The 20,007-nt window shown below is 42.1% G+C and overlaps 1 protein-coding gene across 5 annotated transcripts in view; it reads right to left on the bottom strand.

The window, feature by feature from the left end:
- Positions 1 to 20,007, bottom strand: part of LOC131093880 (cytochrome c oxidase assembly factor 1 homolog) — a 52,495-nt gene that overhangs the window by 24,271 nt on the left and 8,217 nt on the right. The window contains exon 1 of one of the 5 annotated variants that reach the window (XM_058041277.1): positions 7,477 to 7,621. The exons of the other annotated variants lie outside the window; for them this stretch is intronic. The gene's annotated coding sequence lies outside the window, so the exon portion shown is untranslated. Of the gene's footprint in view, positions 1 to 7,476; positions 7,622 to 20,007 lie in introns of those variants that run through there. 5 annotated transcript variants of the gene reach the window in all.

Genomic DNA, 20,007 nt, shown 5'->3' with positions numbered 1-20,007 from the left:
AGAGAAAATGCAGGAGTGGGTATGTATCAGAGACAGGGGAAGAATATTCAAACATTCCTAAGGATTCAACATGGTCACTCAACCTCCCACTCCAAAACATCTAGCACTGTCAGTCCTACTGCCTTAATTTTCCTTATAACCAGTTTATAGTAAAGAGAGAAGCTGGAACATGATATTTTGACATGACAGCAGTGCTATAAAAAACATCAAGGATCTCCTGCAGCCTTCTCTAAGCATTCATAAAAACCTTATGAAAATAACCACACACTGCTTTGCATGAAACCATGCCTGCTGGCTGCCTGAATGGTGCTAACAGTATTTGTAAAAGGCAGGTAACAGACTGTGTATGTCAGCCCTATAACTAAATGTAGTTTTCATAATAGACATTCTTGCTATACAGTTCTTCCTCTGTTTGTAATGATGAATAAATCCACAACAGTCCATGAGCTGGGATTTCTTGTTTGGCAGTTTATCCAACTTTTATGAACTAACCTACCTGAAAGTGGCACTCCTAATGACACTTTGCATCTATCAGTCTTTGCACATGCAATATTTTGCTCTATAATTACCACGAGGAACAAAATAGAGGAACCAGTGCTTTTTAAGGTTTCAGTCTCCAACCAAGACCTTAAAATTTGTAAGCTGTGTAAGAAGTGGAATAAGAACACCTGATATACTCCAGATCTGGGCCTTTTGGAGTCTCCAAGGCTGACACAGAGCATAGTTCCCTGCAGCATTTCCCCTGCAGAGAAGATCTAGATGTTCTCCAATATCCAGCTACAGGCTACCACAAAATTCTAATGTTTTCATTATCTCAAAGACCCTGTGTGTCTCTGTCAGGTCTGTTGTAACAGAGAGGGAGGTTCCCAAATTTTATGTATACAGATGTGGATACATGCAGAACACATCTGTTGAGAACAGCCATTTATGCAGGAAACCAGGCTGGAATATGAGCAAGTCAGTCAATAAGAAGTTGGGCAATTCTCAAGACAGCAGTTAAAAGATTGATAAACATTGGCAGAAGTCTATGAATGGGACTGAGCACTTGCTACAGCACTGTGTACTGTGGCATCCCAAGAGCAGCCTCTTGAGTACTGCCAGCCTGCATAGGTTAATCTCAGAGTACCACCAAGAACAGCCTCAGCAGAAATGAGGCTTTCATTCAGTGGTCACTCAGCCTTAATTAAAAGGACACTTTTCAATTAAACTTCAATGACATCTTCTGAATAGAAGTTTTACACCTACTATATTTCTTTTGGACAAAACAGTCTGCTCAGCTGTATTCCCAGCTGTACACTCTTGTTTCTCCCAGCTTGCTGGCATCCACAGCTATTTAGAAAGCAACTTTGTTATGTCAACTGCTAGGATTTTCTACAGTACATATTACATCACCTTTCCTGAGAAACTTGTTTGAGCAGATCCCTTTTCTTACTTTCTTGTTTCATAACATCCTTCACATTCCTCTTTCAATATTTGTTGTTCTCTCTGTAGAAGCTCAGTTGCTGGCATTTTAAGGAAAGGTTACATAGCAAAAAGGTCACTAATAGAGGTTTTTTTTTCTCCCTGCCCCATACTCCTGGAGAGAAGCTCTCTCTGTGTGGCACCTTTAAAGAAAGGTTTAGAGAAAGTGTTCCTTTAAGAAAAACCTACAGCATTCACTGCCAGTTTCAGAAAAAGAAAATAAATTTGGAGTATAAATTACTTTGGCCATTTAAATTCTAAAGGTGTAGAAATAAGGACCGGCAAATAAGGGCAAAGCAAGAGACAAAACCAAATTATGCTGTGGTGCAAGTAAAAAGTGAGATCCCAAAATTTCATCCTTGTCCCTGATACTTGGGTGACTGTGCCTCTGATCAATTTGTTCTTGTGCCTCTGCTTACTTCTTGTTGAGTCTTGATCCTTATGAGCCTTGGAAATCAACAGTCAGAGTTCTTTCAAAATGCCCCTACATAAAGATGTACCAATTGAAGTTTGGTCTGTAGACAGCTGAAGGTGCTGGGAGCCTGGAGTTCAGGTCCAAAGCCTTCAAAGCAGGCAAGGTAAGAACAAAGTGTGTTAAGTCTGGAGACAAGATTTGGAATAAGATGGGAATGAAGCATAGGGAAAAAGAAAAACATTTCTAACCTTAGCTGTACAAATGGGTGGCTCCATGCACATGCTCACTATGGGAATGCATGCACACACAGGTGTGAGCTGGCACAGGAGCTGGCTGCTCACTGTTTATTGATGCAGGCCCCTGTACAATCCCTCCTTGCAGCATGGGGTGTGTTGTGTGCAGGGGACACACACAGCCTGGTGTAGAGCTCCAGCTCAGAAACATGGTAAGGATGCTTATTTTGGCTACTGCTAAGTGCCTGAGCTTGAAGTTGGGAGGTATCTTTTATCCAAATGCAGTTCTTTCTTCTAAAAACAGTGGCTCCCACATGATCTCCTTCAATAGTTTGAGTTTTTCTATATAAACAATAGAGAAGGAAATCTAATTTCCAGTCTAGGAAAGGAAACACAGCTAAGTGAGCACTGTTAGCAAGGGCAAGCATATTATCTCTGCCTGTTTGAGAACCCACTGAGTTGAACAAAATCTTTTCATCAGCTGCAATAGTCTTTATTACACTTCATTTGAATGATCTGTTTAGGATTAAACATTTCTTGAAAGACACACTGCTTTTAATACCAAAGCATTTTCCATTCCATTTGCTTCATTTTAGAAAAATGGTGAATGATCTGAATTATCTGTGTCATGTTTAACAAGAAGAGTAACTGAAACACCCTGTATCCTGCAGAATTGCTTTGTGGACTTGTGTTTTTTAGGAGATCTCTGAAAAATCAACATTAAAAAACACTAGCAAGCTATTTTGAACAACCAGCATAAATTTAGTACAAATAAGACCTCATCTTTACTGGAAAACCTTTAAAGAGGTCATAAAAACAAACAAAACAATTCAAAACCACTGTGCTTCAACAGCAAAATCATCTAAAATTTAGCTTAATCCTTTAAGGATCGGGAGTCTGGACAGATAACTAAAGTAATGGAAAATAAAATAGCCAAGCACTGGTATGCAGTTAATGTATCATCATACTGATGATGGTGTATAAACAATGCTAAAAGAACAGGAAAATTATTAAAGCAGAAGACAATACTTAATTTACTGTTCTGCTGGAATTCCTGCTGAGGAAGTCACTAATACACATTCATTATGAATACTAGAAGTGAGTACAGGCAGGAACTTGCCTGTTACCCAAATGAGTATGACTAGTGCTGAATGAGTCTTTTACTAATCTCTTTTAGAGCCTGAACTTCATTTCCAGAAAGGCAAGATTATTTGTGAGGTTCCATTTTTCCAATTAAATGCAGAATCAAACACATGGAGTTCTTCCAAGACTTCTTTGGGTTTTAGTTTCTACTGAGCAAAAAGAATATCAGAGTAACAAAGCCCAAAGAACCTGTTTCAAACTTGGTTAGCCAATCTCCCAGCTGTATGTTGGTATGGGAATTTCATTCTCTTTTCTGCAAGAAAGAAAAGAAGAGGGAAAAAAAAAACCAAAACAAAAAAGGAAAACTAGCCCAAAGCAGTATTCTGTTCTTGTTCCAGTTGATCTGTTCAGAATTTTGTCATTGCCTTTGCTAGATGAGGAAAGACTTTTGTGTATGTAAAACGGCACCCCTCCCACGGTACAGCAGGACCCCTATGCCCTTTTTTACAAAAATCACTCATGAGACTACAAGTGCTTTCCCACTTTTCCTGTCTTAGGAGTCTCAGGTGAAGAGACAGCTGCATCATGCCAACCTATTGGGAAACATTAGACATGAGGTGTGTCTTCCAAAAGGTCTGAATCAGGATTGCAGTGCCCAAATCAGATGCCTACAGTAGGGAGGCAGTCTCAATCCAGACTACTCTTTCCCCTTCTCAAAATGCTGAAGTTGCTGATTTTCCCAACTTGGCTTTTCAGTTGCTAAGGATTTCTGTTAGAAAGAGGTGATAGAGGAACTCAGTTTTTACAGCACCAAAAATGCTGCAATGAGATTCAGCACATGGCACTGAGGAGCACTTCTGTCACATACAGGAGCCCTGTGTAGGATGGGCTGCTGTCACAGGTAAATCCAACTGGCTTAGTAACAGACTGGAAGCTATGGCTTCTACAGAGAAAAGACAGACTCATGACAAATCAAGGGATGTGACATAGGAAGGGAACTTCTCCTTCCATTTTTATGTCTTCCTCCCTTCATATTTTATTCCTTGTCCTCCCACTCTACTGCAAAAATCCAAAATGGTCATGTTATAGCTACAGACCATGCCAAAGACTTGTCTCCTCTCTCTCTCTCTGTATGAGTTAATCATTCCCAGCAAGCTTTCTGGGGTGATGAGTCAGTAACACAAAGAAATGACAGATTAGATGTGATATTTATTTTGCTCTGCTTTTTTTTTTAAGCACAGCTGTCCCCCCACCTGAAAGAATGGAGGAAGGGGCAATCAAATGCACTGTAGCTGGGAGCTCTAAGGATAACACCTCCAAACTCTGCAGCTTTCTGTAAAAGGCTTGCAGTTTTTATATTCTTTTTGCTGTATGTTTACTCAGCAACACTGTTTTAGAAGTTGCAACATTCATCTTTAAACATTAATTACCAAGGCATGATTGCTTCAAAAATCCACTGCCTGAGGCCAGGGCCTAGGAAGTGGAAAATGTAATTTCAGAAAGCGATGAGAACAAATGCTGAGCCTTTTAATTGCAGGTTGGTACAAATGACTAACAGTAAAGCAAAGCCCATTTTGGACAAACTTGTTGTTCTGCACGTCAAATTCAAAACTTAGCAGTGAGTTGCCTGGGGTTTGTCCTTTCCCCCTGTTCTCTTTGGTAAAGGTCGAGAAACAGACGAATTTTTGAGGTAGAGGAAGTACTTTTCTAAAAATTCAGTAAAAATTATTTACAAGAGAGAAAAAGAGAGAGAGGAAGAAAGAAAAGCAGGGAGAAAAGAAAGACTAAATGATGCATGCAAAGTCAGGCAATAGTTGCACAATTGGGCAGTTGCTGTGCTCTTTTGGACCTCCATTTCAGGGTGAAGGCTGCAGTGATTCTCAGCATCTATCTCCATCTCCCTCAGTTCTGCTGAAATTTACCTGGAATCACCAACAGTCTAACAATGGCTTGGGCCTGCTTCATCCTGTGTGGCAACACAAGATTAAATGCTGCTGTGACTCAACATTGCCACACCAGATGTCCCAGCCTGATGCCAACAGAACCACTGCAACAGCAATGGCATCTTCATCTCCACCCTTCTGGCCTTGTTGCTGGCAGAATGGGGACAGCCCTGTGTGAGCACCTTTGCAGGGCATCAGAGGCACTTCTTTTCACACAAAGGTAGAGAACTTGCTCATTCTAGCCCCACACTGCCACACCTGGGAAAACACACCTGATGGGAGATGTGACTCAAAGCCTGATGGGTCTGAGGCTGGTTTCCTGCATGACCATAGGACAGACCATACAAGCAGGCTCTGTGATGGTCCTAAAGTTGCACACCAAAGTCTGGAGGCCAAAGGATGATTATCACAAATTGTGATAATCATCCTTTCAACAGCTCATTTTCCCTGGAAAACTCCAGTTCTGCTTCTGGGTGTTCTCAGAAGCACTTCTGGCCTTGTTGCACTGCACAGCTTGTGCCTGCCTCCCTGGGATTGAGAGATGTTGTGACTGTGTTTACAGGGGTCTCAGGTTGAGGGAAGAGACAAGGATTTGACTCTATGCCTCAGAAGGCTTGATTTATTATTTTATTATATATATTACATTAAAACTATACTAAAAGAATAGAAGAAAAGATTTCTTCAGAAGGCTAGCTAAGAATAGAATAGGGAAGAATGATAACAAAGGCTTCTGTCCCGGACAGGGAGTCTGAGCCAGCCGACTGTGATTGGCCATTAATTAAAAACAACTAAAATGAGCCAATCAAAGATCCACCTGTTGCATTCCACAGCAACAGATAACTATTATTTACATTTTGTTCCTGAGGCCTCTCAGCTTCTTAGGAGGAAAAATCCTAAAGAAACGATTTTTCATAAAAGATGTCTGCGACAACATGTCACGCCACTTCCCTACCACAAGGGCCTGAATCACTAGATACACCAAAAATCTGCCTAACCCCTCATGTTTCATGCAGAGAAGTGGAGAGGTGGTGTTCATGATGATGGTCAGTGCTGCCCACCTCCTCTCCCAGCTGCTCTTAACAGTTTTGTACTGGAAGATTTTCCCCCGTGACCTGGGAGATCTGCTTTCAACAAGCTCTGAGTACATTCTCTTGCTCATTCAGTATGCACCCTTCTGTCAAATGGGGAACAAAAGACCTCCTTCACCTCACGGCTATTCTCACCAGGCCTGTGCTGCAGACCCTTAGCCACAGGCCAGTTTCTGCAGGATGGCTCATGACCAAACTGTTCAGAGTTTGGTCCCTACTGAGTGGACTGGCTGCAGCCACACTTCACAGTGCTCAGCTCACATCTCCTCTCATGACCTTGTAGTTAACAGTTAGCATTTTCTGTTCATAGGCTTGGTGGTTTTTTTTCAGTTTAAAGTGTGAAGAGGACTAACAGGTGTATGCTGCAGGCAATCAGAGCAGTGCTATGTCAAAAAACTATAATGTCAGAAAAAAAATTGTTGTGTGCTCTAGGAAAAGGATGGGTGAGGGCATGAATTACACTGTTGTCTGACCTTGGATAATGTTGAAGCACTGTCCTTGCTGAAGAAAACACATTTGGCGTCTTCCACATCTATGCTATCTGTTTGAAGCAAACCTTGAAGTGCTCTACACAGCTGACAACACTCACATTTCCCACTGGGGATCCCAATGGATTTGTTCCAGAGGAGTACTCTGACACTGACAGGTGTTGGGCATACTGACCATGGATACTATGAATGACCCAGAAACCCACTGCTGGAGAAGAACAGCACCAAGTTCAGCCACAGCATTTTTAAGCAATAGCTGTTGCACTTTGACAGGGTCCATGCAGTTCACTCTCCCAGACAGAGCACCAAGCAGAACACCAAACCCAAGTGAAACACAGTGCTGTAGAGCAGCCCCCAGGAGGTGTGTAAGTTGGTCAGTAAGGAAAGATGACACACATTTTCCACTGCTCTCTCACACCTTCAGATAATCAAGATGAGTACTGCATTTGTAGGGTGATGTCTGGAAGCGTGCAGGAGAACAGCAGGACTTGCAGTGTCTCCCATCCTCCCCCCCTTTCCCAGAAATCCAGTGGCCACCTTCACTCTGTTTTATCACAGGTATGACAGAGAGGAGTCTCCTGTGGCTGTGCCCTTTTGAATGTCACTGCTGCTCTAAGGGAACTCAGCTGCCACTATGTTTTCCTGACCGCCTGTAAAATGATTGTCAAGGACAGAAAATATTAATTAAATTTTAATTAATAAATTGAATACTGTGGGGTTAATTATAGCTATTTACAGGGAGTGTGTGGGATTTGGAGGGCTTACCTTCTGGTGTTTTTGCACAAAGTGTTGCCTCTTCCTTTAAGCTGTAATTAGCTAGCTTTTTTCTTTTTAATAGCCAGCCTTCAAATGACTGCTTAGTAGCTCCCATTTTGTTCCTCATCAGCAGTCCTCCAGCACAGCTGCTACACAAGGGAAGCAGCCCTGCAGTTTGCCTTGAAGGGAGCAGGTGGTAAAGAATCTATCAGAAGTGGTGTAAACCAACAAAATAAATAAAAAAAAAAGAAAAAAAAACATATAGTCCCAACCCCTAAACTATCTTAAATAAGGAAACTATATAAGAAACAAAGAACATGGGAAGACATAAGAAGGAACTGCAACATCTGAAGCTGTTGCAAGGTCAGAAATGTTCTCTCTGTATGCAGCCCTCTTGTCCAGCTGCATATTCTGCCTTCCTGCATATGCAGAATGCCAAAAGCCATCAATAGCAGATAAGCACCTGGGAAAAAGCAAGCTGTTCCAGCACAATGTCAGCTGTGAAACTTGAAATAATTTCTCCTCTGCTCCTTATTTTCAACCTACACATTTCCTCCCTAGTGGTAAAACCTTTTTAAAATTTAAATGGACCCTATTACCTGTACTTCTAGCTACTCAGTTTATACCTCTAAAGAAAAAGGGTCTTTTCAGGACACTGTTAAAGTGAAGGCACACAGTAACACACTGTGCCCAGATATGAGGAGTTTATTCCAGACAGCTTTTCAATCTCATGCCACTAGATGAAAACTAATAGTGCCTAAGAACCAGCACAGAAGAGAGCTTTGGAAGTTTGGGGATATTTTGAATGTTGTTTTGTTGTTTTTTTTGCAAAAGTGACCAGCATGTTCAGTAGGCAGACCACTGCTTTCCCTCAAGTATCTGCTAAATGTTCACAACTGGACTGCTGCCATGGAGGGAGCAGAGAGCAGTGGCTGGAAGATGAGGGCTGGCACAGGCACCACAACCAGTAGCTGGCTTGGTGCCTGCCTTCTCCTTCCTACCACAGCAGTTGGCTCCAAGTGGTAGGCACAGGAGATTTTGGGCTCCTGCTGAGGTGAGATAGGGTGAAGGGAAGAGGGAAGAAAATATGTTGGGTTCTTTTATTTTATAACCAAAAGCAATAATGCTAGTAAGGGAAAATGGGAACCAAGAGCAGGATATCTCTAAAATTTCACATGGAACCCTGTGGTTTCTGAAGCTGGAACACCATTGTCTAAATTAAGAAAGCTATCTTTCATCTCAAGAAAGGAAACATAATAGCCAGAATCATTCTTGCAGAAAAGCCTAACTCGTCTGACTCCTCAAGCATGCTCGAAACAAAAGTTTTATCTACTCTCCTTTGTAGCAGAACAGCTTCAGTGCCTAGGGATGCTGAGCTCAGAGCCCTCCAGCACCAAGATGTCTCCTCACTTCAGACCTTGGCTGAAAGTGTCAGATCACAGAGCAAAACCCCTGCTCCAGGTCTACCTTTCACATTCACAGAGATTTTGCCAACACAGAGAAAATAAAGAATCGTCTCTTCTTCTAATATTTAGAGTTGTGACGCCTGAGAAACGCTAGCCAGCATGAGTAATAACACATCTGTTGCAAGACATAGTTTTATTGTTGAAGTGGAGAAAAGCCTGTCTGGAGACACCATGCAGGGCTGCCTTTTTTTTTAAACTAATTTTGTAATGAGGAGGTAAAGATCCAGCAGCTTAGAGCTTCTGCTCCTGCCAGCACTTAGCTGCTTATTCAAAGTCCCAAGATGCCAGTCACACCGATGGCTGGTCACCCCCCAAGCCTGTCACCCGTGGGCTCAGAGGCCTGCAGCCAGGCAATGAGAGCACGGCTTAGTTACAAGCTTAGAGGGCTGAGAGCCTTTAAGGAGGCTGAGAGCCCGGATTAGCGAGGGTGTTCCCAAGCGGGACAAGCCAGAGCTGCCGGCAGGCTCGGGCTGCCGCTGCCACCTTCTGGACACACGGGCAAGCGCCACTCACCTTCCCCTCCGCATGGAAGAACACTTCGGAAAGTGGCTTCATTTCACTCCCTAGTCCTGCTTTTGTGGGCTCCTGCCCGGCTCCCTTTGAACCCCTCAGTCATGGGGGAGCAGCCCCAACAGAGTAGCAGCAGCAGAATCCAAGCCGGCTGCACGGTGCATCCCGCCTCCTGTGGAAAACTATGTACCACAAGCTCACAAAAACGTTCCCAGCCTTTAGCATTTTGTTTTCTTCAAGCACTTCTGTGAAACAGCCAAGCCAGGCAGAAGTAGACACAAGACTCATTTAAGAAACACCTGTGCATTTTAGGAATGAAAAGCAGGGGATGTAAGGGCGGCCAGGTCAATGCCAGAAGTGCAGTCTCAGGGGCTCAGAGTATTTATTTGATCAAGGACCAGCCTGTGGAGAGGTGCCTGCCTTGCCTTGGTGGCTGATTAGCTTTAGTGGCCATGTACGAGTGCAGCTATGAAATCCTGCCATTTATGCCAACAGCAGTTGTGTTGTCACAGAGAACTGTGCCCTTTAACATCCAAAACACAAACTGTTGCATGTGGTTACACCACAGGCATTTCTGAGAGCAAGCCCAAGGTTAGAGAGGCCACCTCATTCTGAAACAATCCAAAATTATATCTCACATGTACAGCAGCTGCAGATCTCTCTATTTCTTATAGCTGCGGAGTGGGACTTGACTGCTGTCTTCCAAGAGGCAAATGGGATACATGCACCCAACACAGTCCTCAAAACTGGCTTGCAGAATAAGCTTGGGAGCTACTTTTAGTGCAGAGATGTCTCCAAAGAATGGTTTAAAGAGCACAATTAAGAGTGGTGGGCTAGAAAAAAGCTGTGAGGTTGGAAAAAAATGCCTGAACCAGTAGAAAGCAGAGGAGCCAAAGGAAGAGCCATGGGGACAGTCAGGAAGCAGGTAGCAATAAAAAGCTGCAGGCTGCAGAGTGCAGTCTGCAGGGCACCACACTGAAGACCTGTTATTTTGCCCCAAACTAAGATGGAACTTAGGAAATATGGGCTTTGAACCTGTCAAATGCTTGCAGCAGCTGCAAGCATGCAGCATATAAAACAAAGGGCCTCAATTTAGTGGCAGCTTTTTTAGGGATTACCATAACATGAGACAGCAGCAATAGAGGCAATGGGCCTTATGAAATGTACATGTAATAAAATGTGGTCTATAATGGGAACTTGAATGATCTAAGTATGATATAAATACTGCTGCACTTCTATATTGCAAGTAACACCTGTTTCCATTTCAGACAACAGGGCACAGAAGTAATGTGGAGTCAGGCTGAAGAACCAATAAAGCAAATGTGCAGCAACGGTAAGGCAATCTATTTATTTCAGAATGAAATATTTTTTTAAATTGCATTTATTCTTAAATATGCACATAGCAATATGATAAATACTACCTCTGTGGCAATTAAAGCCACACTGCAGCTTTGATATTACCATGTTGCTGTTATACAGCCCAATTTCAGATGCTGACACATCCAGGTTGCCAGTTTTTACAGCTGGACTCTACCTGAGTTTAGCTACTGCACAGCAGCCCCAAATACATGCACTGCTACTGCTTGTTTGTGCAATGGCTTCATTCAATTTCTTTTAATGTAGATTTATTAAATATAGCAATAATCTATCTTCCACAACAGTGTAATCAGAGTAACTGACGATAACAGCAGTTTATTCATGTCAAGACATCTAATTCCTACTGCTGTTAAATCTCAGTTCCCATAGCCCTCCAGGACATGGATGGGTAAGGGCAAATCCAGCCTGAAGTAAGTTTCAGCACAGTCTGGGATTCTGAGCCCTGCAGAAAGGGATTTATAGATGTACTTCTCTCTAGGACTGCTATATACTCTTGTATGATTTATAAAAAAAGGCATCATCAAAGTACTTCTACTCTCACTGAGCACCATCTCTATTTATAAATTTTATAATTTCTGGTCTGTATTGATTTTAAAAGCATCTTTAGCATGCAAGCAGCTGTTTAATGCATTTTGACTCCAAAGCAGGGAATTTGCACAAGTATTCCCACTAGAATGTTTGTCCTTTCGTGTCCATGCATTAGGGCTCTGTTTAAAATCTGTCCATGTCCCTAATCTCCCTGGGGAGCTTTCCCTGAATATTCAACGCTAGTCCACACTCTGTAACAAAAGAGGGAGGGAACAAAAAAAAAAAGAGAGACAGAGAATAGTGTTTATGCATAAAATTCAAGAGCCTTTTCACTTAAAAAAACATAGGCACACACAAAAGCACCTCCACTACAGAGCCTGGCATTTCCACAGCAAGGACCTGACAGTGCGTGCAGTTCTTCAAGTTAACTAATTTACAATAAGGGCATCAGACATCTGAGCTCCAGATGCACTCATTCAGGCAGCCAAGGCCATAAATAAAATAGAAAAGAATACTCTTACCCTAACATAGATTTTATAGAGACGTGTTGAAGGCTTAGCAGATGGGTTTTGCTGTCTCAGCTTTTACCTGTGCAACAAAATAAATGCATAAAGCTGCTTACTGGCTTCTTGAATTCAAGACCTTTGCATTTGCTCCCATATGCTCCCATGAAGTTATAGCTAATTTAAACAATAAGCAAAATCCTACTCCTCGGGGAAACTGATGGCAAAACTGCCACTGGCTCCAGCAGGCTCTGGGTGTTTCTCAACACAAATAAAATTGGCAGAACTTGGTTAATATCATATCAAATACTATAACTGAAATTATATTCTTCAATCTACAGATTTGCCACCTTAATTCCACTCCTAGTTCTGCTTTCATCCTGTCGTCCTGTGGAAGAACAAAACCAATGACACAGCTACTGTCACCAAAACTGGAGTTGCAGCCTCAGCCCAGGCTGCCAACCAGCTCTCTCCCATGGAGAGGTGAGAAACCCTGTCTTGAATTAGGACAAGATATTAAAATACTTTGTCATAGCATTAACTTTGTTTTGCTCAATCTACATGGTGCTCTAACAGAGCAGAAAACTGGAATCACAAATTTGAAAAGATGGCATATCACAGAACAAACATTTCTGAGTTTCAGAAAAGTTTGCCAGTTGAGAGACATCATCATCACCCCCCACATAGAGACATTATCATCATCCTCATCATCATCATTCGGTCTAGCTTTTATAAACATCTGAGCATTTTTTTGCAGCCAGTGTGCTGTTTGGGCAGATGGCATGGAAATTTTACAGTCCATTTCATCCCTGATGTCTACACTTAATGCTCATTGTTAATAATGGGATATACACAGATACACAGGTGAACATACATGTATGTGTATACAGACATGCTAAGAGAAAAAAACATTTCTGACATGTTTTAGAAGGGAATTAAGTTGGTGAAGGCAGATTTCTGAGCTCAGCACATGCTAGAAGTGCATCCTGAAAACTGTGTATTTGGCTGACTTCAGGAAACATTGTGCACTGCGAGCAACTGTGAACATCTGAGGATGGGGCAATGATAGGGAGAGGAATACACAGTCTGGGACCAAAGCCTGCACCAGGAGGAAGCAACAGAGGCAACTCCAGGCTTGAGAGGTAGAACAGGCAGTGCAGGGAACAGGCACCAAGGAAGTCACTGGACTAATGCACGGCTTGCATGGTATCCATGGTTGGGTATGTCCTTCCAGAGCTATTTTTAAGAGGCAGCACTTGACTCAAATGAGGCTCTGCTTGTCTCTCCGTGCCTTGGCTCAGTTCCTACCCACAGCCCCCATCCCTTTCTTATCTCAGGACCACTCCCAGATAGTGCACCCCTGATTCCAGCCACAGCTCTGCTTTATAATACAGCTCAAGGAAAGACAGAGGAGGAAGAAGAGAACAAATGATGATTGATGATTGATGACTCAGACTAACTAGAGAATGTGCTTAAAGCAAGTTTGTTTCACCAATGGCAGTGCTTTGCTGTTTGCTTTACCCCTTCCAGACTAGGTCATCCCAATTCCTTTCCTCCATTTAATAGTGACATAACTAAGTAGCCAGGAAGAAGCTGTCTCACCTATCATAAAAATACAGTACACAGTAATCATAGGAGGCTGCTGTTCAAGACAAAGCCATGACCTCCACATTTAAGAATCTGCTGGTCTGTAATTCTGAAGAATGCATTTATTAGCAAAATCCTGGTTTTATAAGCTGCAAATCAAGACACAGCTTCCTCCAGCACTGTACCTGATTTCTGAATCATGAGCCCTGTAGTGCATGAGATTTTGCTTTAGAAATAAAATTGCTTGCTCAACTGCAGAACACTTCAGTTCAGTCTTCTTTTTTTACAACTACTGCTTAGTCTTAAACCAGAACTAAACAGCCCTGGAATTATACATGCACTTTAAATCCTCTTAGTATCTACCAGATTCAGTATAAACACATAATGATGAGTGTCTAAGTCTGCTATCTGCTTGATTAGCAGCATTTTCAGTGTCTGGCTACTTTGCAACACTTGGCAGCTAAGTAAAGCAGGTCTAGCACATGGTCAGACGTGGATTTTTTTGGTTTGGGGGGTGGCAGTACTAGAGGTTTCCCAGATATCCCTTATTTCAAAGCAGGAAAAAAACAACAATGGCCAGCTCTGTACCAAACCACAGGTCAACAGATTTCAATGGTCCAAGGTTAAAATTGGCCTCCAGCTAGCTGCACAGACTTATCCCATAGGTATAAAACAGGAAACTTTTAAACCTTAAAAATAGTTACAGTTATGTGACTTACTCTTGTAAAAGGATTTTAATCATACATATGAAGACTAGAGACTTTCCCCCTTTGAAATGTTTGTGTCTGACACTTTCCCTAAAGCACAGCAAGTCTGTGTTTTTCTCTCTTGCACAGGCTGTGGGTTGAGTTTTGTTTTGCTATTCTTTTTCTTTCACAAATCAAGCTGTCAGCAGCACGGGAAGTAATTCTGTAACTGGGACACATAAGAGCTCTGTTCTGAGACTGCATTGCTGCCCCCACTAAAGTCACCCTTGGAAACAAGAGCACTTGAGAATATCTTAGCACACAGTGAAAGGCTTTTTGCTATGGTTTATTTAGTTGAAAAGGAAAAACATAATTCAAGGGAAAAGCTCCAGAGCTTAGAGATACTAAAAGTATGCAGTCTCTTCTGAGTTTCCTGCTACTACAGGCCACAATCTCTAAAGAGCACTGTGTTTGAATATCCATTTCTGTGGGGACAATGCTTTTGAGCTGGGAGATAAACCTAGTTTTCTTGGACTGATATGAAAGCTAAACAATAATACATGCTCCTCTCCAACTACACAAACACTCCCATAACTAAGGGAGTCCAGTCCAATACCAAAGGGCCACACTGAGCACAGCTGACTGCTACATGAATTGCTTTAGCCTGCTATTAACTTCTTCCTCTGCTCCTCACTGACTGCCCCATGTCATAGCTCCTAGGTGTTCTCTCCACATGTCCAGGCTCCAACCCCAGCAGATCCATCCCATCTGTCCCCAAATGCCACATCTAGCCACCACAGCCCAGGTGTCCCAGTTTACCTAACCTCTAACTCCTGCCTATCTGCACCATCAGATGCACCGTGCTTACCCAGCCCAGCCATGCAATGAGCAGTGCAGTTGCACAGCCACCAACCTGCCAGCACACACGTGGCAGACCACTTCTTGGCAACTATTAATCACATATTGCATAAGAAACAGTCCCTTAATGCAGGCCAGTCTTTCCACTCCCAAATCATGTAAAAGACATAAAAGCTTTTGGCCATGCAGGAAAGTGAACAAAATGAGTGGTAATTAACTCTCATGACTACAAAGGCTAACAACTTCGGCACTTGCAAAGGGGATCAGAGGCAGCTGAGCTGAGAAGGAATTGTAGCAGAACAAGTATTTGCCTGGGAGCAAACACTGCCTGAGTGCTTATTTTAGAATGAATAGTCATGTCAGTTAACTAGAGCTAACTTTTGAACAAATAGCTCACGTTACAGCATACCGAGGTACACTAGATGCATCCTTTGATGTACTAACTGACAACCTACTACTGATTTTTTTCAGAAATTAAAAAAAACCTCACAATTTATCTTTCATTCTGGGTTTTGGCACAGTCTTTTCACAGATTAATGGAAACGTACCTAAAATGGATTTAATCATTGCAGCATGAGATATTTACATTCAGCAAGAGCATGTGGTTTGCAAAGGAAAAAAAAAAGAACCAAACAAAGTTTTTTTCTGTAAATCAACACGTGTGACTGTTCCTCACTATCTCAGGACAGGCAAGTTTTGGTGCACTACATGTCCTTGGAGTTTCTGACCTTTCAGCACAAGTGCAGCCTCTAAGCACCAGGATCTGGTCTGCTGTTCAGCAGCATACTATGCAGCCTGACACACCCTTCATGCCACTTACTTAAAATACCAGTGTGGACAACTAATATGACTCCCATGGTTGTCAAGAAGTAGGAGAAGAGAGCTGGGATTTGGGGAGAGACTTATAAAGCAGACAAAATTCATCCTAAAAACATTAAGTAAAATGTGTTCTGATTATTACCATGAAAATAAACACATCTCATCTGGAAACATGTGAACTCAGGAGTAAAAATTTCTTTTCTATATGAACTACTTCACACTTGTCATAAACTTAAGGGATTTGACAGGGATTGAAGATTCACTTGTCAGCTGCTATGTCCTTTAATTAGCTTCCTAACATCCATACTGACTGAAGCAGTATGTTCCCAATTTAGCAAATCAAGCTGTCTCTGTCCAGGTTTCACTGTAGCTCTGAAGACCTGAAAAGAGCACTAAATGCAGTGATTCTTCTGCCCCCTAGCAGACATAATCTACTATTTAAATTTTCTTCTGTCTTGGCTTTTGTGGAATGGACAACAACAAAAGTATTAACCTAAATTCCAGAAGCTGTATAAAGCATGTCCGGCTCTTCACAATCTTTTGAGAGAAATTCACATATGAAAACCCACAGCTCTGCTATGACCTGTTCTTGTATCTCCTATTTGACTTCAGGTCCACGGGAAACTTCACCACATACATTCATTCACAACTTCACATCCACACCATAGTTAGGTATGGATGGCCTTGTTGGCAAAGCACTTGACAGGACTTAGGGGTTCACTGCCACAGACAACTCAGACTCTGACTGTTTAACCCAGCCAAAACTCCTTCACCCCTGCTTTGCATTCTCACCTGTAATGTGGAGATGATAAAATTCTTCAACCTTTCCAGCTAAATATTCTTCTACTTTTTAAATGGTACACTTCTTAGGACAGAGGATCAACCACATACTCACCCAGAACCCAGCACAAATTACTCTTTAATTTAACTCTTTGGGATCTCTGGGCAATAATCAGCCCCTAAGATGTTAACCAGCTTTTGTTTAACAGCATTTTTAAAGTACAAACCAACTGCAAATCAGACCAGGCAGATTCTCACTTTGGGTCATTAGGTTTAGCTCATTTCCATCCTCCTGTCGTTCTATGCTCTGGGTGATTCCAGGCAAGTTTCTTGCTGGTTTCTTACACTTATTTTTGCCATCTTTGCATGGCACTGTTGGAGCCATGCAAGAAACTGTAATAACAATACTAACTGCTCAGCTTTGACAGGACATAGCTATTTTTACTGGATTACTTTTCTGGCACAGGATTTAAAGCACCAAATGATTTGATACTTGTAATTTTATACTTGGAATAACAGAAGGTATTCATACTTCTTTTGTAATGTAAGATAAAAGCAAACACTACATATGTTCTCATTCCAGTGCTGCTGTCTGACAGCTATTTGCCCAAGGAGAAAAAAGTCCTGTTACATTACAGAATATGTGGAAAAGTAAAAGCTATGGAAAAGAAATCATTAAATAGCTAACTTATTCCCCTGCTAGCACTAGACTGTTCCCTGCAGCATGTTTCAGAGTGTTTTGTCCAGTCTGGTTTTACAAGTTTCACGTTACTTTCATTTATATATTTAATACAGCACGGAGTCCGATGTGGTTTGTTGCTGCTTATTTTCCTTGTCTTTCAACTACAAGACTCAGTGCTAGACCAGCTGTTCATATAGAGTCAGCTCCAAAACTACTGAAAAAATATCTGGACTCTTTCCACTGACTCCAACAGGCTTTGGATCAGGCTCAGGAAAAGACGACGAATACATTTCATGTAAGACTAAGCAGGTTACAGTCAGCAAAGTACAAAGAGGATTAGCTGTGTGTGATCCAAAGGCATGTTACCCTGCGTGCTGAAATGCCTGCCTAGCACACTTTCACTTTCATGGAGACAAAGGGCCAGACTCGTTTCTGGGGCTCTGCCACTAAGTCAATGCTACCATGCAAGGAGTGAGTGGGATATGCAATCCACCCAGTTAACCTCATTACAACTGGGATTTCCCTAAACTAGAGGTGAGAAAATTTATTTTCTAAAATTGCAAAAGCAGTAAGCAAATCATAGAATGATGGAACAGTCTGTGTTGGAAGGGACCTTAAAGGTTGTTTAGTTCCAACCCCTCTACTCCTTGCCATGGGCTTTTTGCTTTTCAGTTAAGTCTGGGTCTTTAGAGACCCTATGGAATGAGTATCAGGAAAAACACAATGGATCTTGTCTCTGTCAGGGAAGGACAAACTCTCTTTTACTTCAGAACATAAAATGGCTCCTATTTGGTTTAAGACACACAGATCTAGACCTTTACTTTCTGTCACCAAAACAGATGGGCAACCCCACACCAATTCATGCATATTTTATGGAGCAGTGATACTACAACATCTCCCCACTGTGCATGCTTTGAGAGCATGACTTCTGAAAGCTAGAATGCCTCTTATCAGGGATTATTCTACCAGTGGGGGATTTATTCTGAACAACACCATCAAATGAAGATGATGATGAGCAGTTATTCTTCCCACCCTTTCTCAGTTCACAGTAAAACATGTCGGTGTTAGGGATGTTCTCAGCTGCTGAGAATGCTTAAATCAACCACTTTTTCTGCTCCTTCTGTTCCCTAGGGACAAGGGACTTCATGGCAACGCTTTGTTGTACAATGTGTACAGTTATAACCTACACCAAAATGATGCCATTAATGAACAAACACTGGGTGTGTGTGTGTGTGTCAAGCAGATGAGAATGTTCTTTTGATCTTCTGAGCTCCACCACTGTGGCAGACGGGTGTCTGAACTGCTTTATTAATGCACTGAAGTCTTCCATCATTTCTCAAACAATACTGAGGGAACAATCAGAATTTCATCATATTGTGATTTTATGTTCTACCAGTTCAAATCTAGCTATAAGGGAAAAAGGTGGGGGGAAATTATTTCTTTGGTTCTTAATTTTCCAGGGGGGTGGGAGGAATATTTCATGTGCTTGACACTCTGAGGCAGCCAACAGAAGCTTCTCAAATTTCTGTTTAATTTCAAAGCAGTTTCAACAAAACATGGGAGGTGTTTTTAGCTTTAGGTAAAATTTCAAAACCAATTCAACAGACCAAGATAATGGATTCAAAGTACTTTTGAGGATAACATTGAATCAGAATAAGCATGTTTAAAAATCATAAAGGTTTATGAACTTGATTATAGCAATGGTTTTAGCCTCCAACATATGAATAGCAGTGAAAAACAACCCAACTGGTGTGAAGCCACCGAAACAGATGGAAGAAAGTTTACATACAAATGCCTGTAGGAAAGTAATGTAGAAAATCCTTGATAACCCTTCTAAATATATTACTTAATGTGGTGGTGTGACGGAAAACTGAATCCACCCAAATTTTCCCAGACTGAATGATATTTCCAAGGAATAGAGAAAAAGAGGCCATGTAGAACCTATGTTCTGTAAAAGAAACAAGCCAAATTACCACTTCACAGGCAGCTAAGTTGATCTATCAAGTCCCTTGCAAAAGTGAGAGATCAGGTCTCAATCTCTTTGCCATTCTCTCAGCTGCACTTGCACATCTCAATACTCCCCTGATCATAGAATGACAAAAATCATTTGGGTTGGAAGGGACTTCAAAGATCACCTAGTTCCAAACCCCCTGCCATGGCCAGGGATGCTACCCACAAGATCAGGATGCTCAAGTCCCACCTGATCTGGGTTTGAATACTTTCAGGAATGGGGCATCTCTCAGGACAACCTGTTCCAATTTTTTAACATCCTCACAGTAAAGAATTTCTTCCTAATATCTAATGTAAACCCACTCTCAGGTTAAAACTATCCCCCTTTGTGCTATCATCACAGGGCCTTGTAAAAAGTCTCTCTCCAGCTGTTTAAAGGTCCCCTTTAGGTACAGGAAAGCTGCTCTAAGGTCTCCCTAGAGGTCTCCCTCTCTAGGCAGAACATCCCCAACTCTCTCAGCCTGTTGTCACAGGAGAGGTACTCCAGCCCTTTGAGCATCTTTATAGCTCTCCTCTGGATTTGTTCTAACAGGTCCATGTCCTTCTTATGTTGGACAAAGCATTTTACATAAGGTCTAATGAGAACAGAGCAGAGGGGCAGGATCCCCTCCCTGGCCCTGCTGGCCACACTGCTGTGGATGCAGCCCAGGACACGGCTGGATTTTTGGGCTGCAAGTGCACATTGGGTCATGTCAAGCTTCTCATCTAACAACACCCCCAACTCCTTCTCCCCA

This window comes from Melospiza georgiana, chromosome 1 (assembly GCF_028018845.1).
Source record: "Melospiza georgiana isolate bMelGeo1 chromosome 1, bMelGeo1.pri, whole genome shotgun sequence".
NCBI classification, from domain to species: Eukaryota; Metazoa; Chordata; class Aves; order Passeriformes; family Passerellidae; genus Melospiza; species Melospiza georgiana.
This window is presented reverse-complemented; position numbering and strand designations above follow the sequence as displayed.